The sequence below is a fragment of the Marmota marmota genome, unplaced genomic scaffold (assembly GCF_001458135.2).
Source record: "Marmota marmota marmota unplaced genomic scaffold, marMar, whole genome shotgun sequence".
Classification (NCBI taxonomy): domain Eukaryota; kingdom Metazoa; phylum Chordata; class Mammalia; order Rodentia; family Sciuridae; genus Marmota; species Marmota marmota.
This window is the reverse complement of record NW_026000241.1, coordinates 30,708,806-30,710,988: the sequence shown is the minus strand read 5'-3', so window position 1 is coordinate 30,710,988 and position 2,183 is coordinate 30,708,806. Positions and strand designations below refer to the sequence as shown.

At 40.7% G+C, this 2,183-nt stretch overlaps 1 protein-coding gene across 2 annotated transcripts in view; it reads left to right on the top strand.

The window, feature by feature from the left end:
* The window catches only part of Styk1 (serine/threonine/tyrosine kinase 1), a 54,412-nt gene that overhangs the window by 43,219 nt on the left and 9,010 nt on the right, over positions 1-2,183 (top strand). The window lies entirely within an intron of this gene.

Sequence of the window (2,183 nt, the reverse complement as noted above, 5' to 3'; positions counted from 1 at the left end):
TTTTTTTTTTTTTTTTTTGAGAGAGAGAGAGAGAGAGAGAGAGAGAATTTTTTTTAATATTTATTTTTTAGTTTTCGGCGGACACATCTTTGTTTGTATGTGGTGCTGAGGATCGAACCCGGGTGGCACGCATGCCAGGCGAGCGCGCTACCACTTGAGCCACATCCCCAGCCCCACAATTCTTAATTTTAACTTAAAACATATACATGTGTATTTCTTTATCAATTTAAAAAAATTCTTTTTATTCTAATTTGTTACATATGAAAGCATTACAATTTATTTATAAATCTTTTGAAGAAGGGGAAAAGCTGCATTATGGGAGAATGGGGCTTCTAAATGAAGTCATATGTCCTGTTTCTTGTCTAAATAGCACCTCTAATGACTAACTTTGGGTTCCAATTTGGGATGGTTCTAAGTGCAGTGAGAAACTCAAAAACATTTGCATAACAATTTGACTGCATACTTGTTATTATTATTATTTTAATTTTCTACTGTTCTCACCCACACAATTTTACATTTTTCTCCTTCTTTGTTTGGGGGAGGTTACCAGGGATTGAACTCAGGGGCACTCAACCACTGAGCCACATCCTCCACCCTATTTTGTACTTTATTTGGAGACAGGGTCTTACTAAATTGCTTAGTACCTCACTGTTGCTGAGGCTGGCTTTGAACTTCATCTTCCTGCCTCAGTCTCCTGAGTTGCTGGGATTATAGGTGTGCACCACTGTACCTGGTTTACGGAGAGATTTTCATAAGGCACAGACAGATTCTTGTACAAGTCATTCATTAAAGATTTGGATAAGACAGGCAAATTCCAGGAAATGCCAGGAGGTCACATGTACCAGAGCTTTAGTCCCCCTTGTCAAAGATAGGGCAGGGACAGGATCAAATAGTGGGAGGTTAGTGCTTCTTATTCACCACAACTTTGTATGACCCTCATCTCATCATAACGCTTTCTTTTTAGTAGTATACTTTTATAGATTGTTTTCAAGGCATTCAACTTACTTTTCACAGAGATAATATTTATATTCAATCATCTTTTATAGTATTTACTTGCTTATATAATAATACACAATTACAGTTACATGTACAATTGGTGTAAACAGGCTTGTAAAGAATCACAATTGACTATTTTTGGTAACCATATAACTCAAGTGCTTGAAGAAGCTCAGAGATGGAATGTAGAGTATCCTAATAGCTATGAGTGTCATGAGTGGTAGAGGAAATTTAGTACATTAGTTAATATGATTTTGGTTAAAAACTTCCATCAATGTTTTACTAATATCTGTTTTTCAATAGATACATGTTGTAATGTATCTATTTTATGACTAAAAATTAGTCATAAAAATTACTCATTTAATGATTTTTACTATAGTATTATATACATCTTTCAAATCATATTGCTTAAGCAAATACTCATTCCAACAACATATAAAGCTTGCTCTGTTAATATTTTTCCTAGTTTTGGGCAATTAGATTTACTGAGAAAATAGAGGATATATGATAACTTTGTTTGGCTTGTGCTAAGAACAAGACTAAAACCTTAGCAGAAAGGGGTGGAAAGAATGAAAAAAGGAAGATGGCGGCGAGGGGAGTGCATTGCCCCCATGTGCTGCTTCACTGTATGGGAGTATGACAAGTCAGGACGGCTAAAGGCTATCTTGTTAGGAATTTCCAGCAATAGTGGGGTGCTCCGGAACCTGGAGGAAGGATTTCCATCGCACGAGGATCGGCTACGGGGACTCAAACGCGAGAGGTTTGTCGCACGGAGGGTAACACTGCTTATTCAGCAAATCGCCCCGGTGCTAGAGTCTGCAGTGCGCTCTGGGAAACGAGGAGATAGCGACGCAGGGATACAGCGCTGCAGTTTCTGCCAGCCGTGCAAGCACTGTACTCAGGGCTGAATTCTGGGTTCGAGACGGGGGAAGGAAGCGGTCCATCTCGGTTCTCCACACCGGTCAGACCACAGAGGAGGCCAGCGGCCACCATGTTGGAAAGCTGACGTCACCATCCCTGTTTTCGACTGACCGCAGCTCATTCAGCCATAGAACAGGTAATTTCAGGCTGCCATTCGCCTGTGGCTTGCAGACAGATTGCTTGGGCTCAGTGCCTGGGTGCTTCCTAGTGCCTGCTCTTATCAGAGCATACACCGAGCACGGAGCGGCCGAGTTATGGCTCCCGGA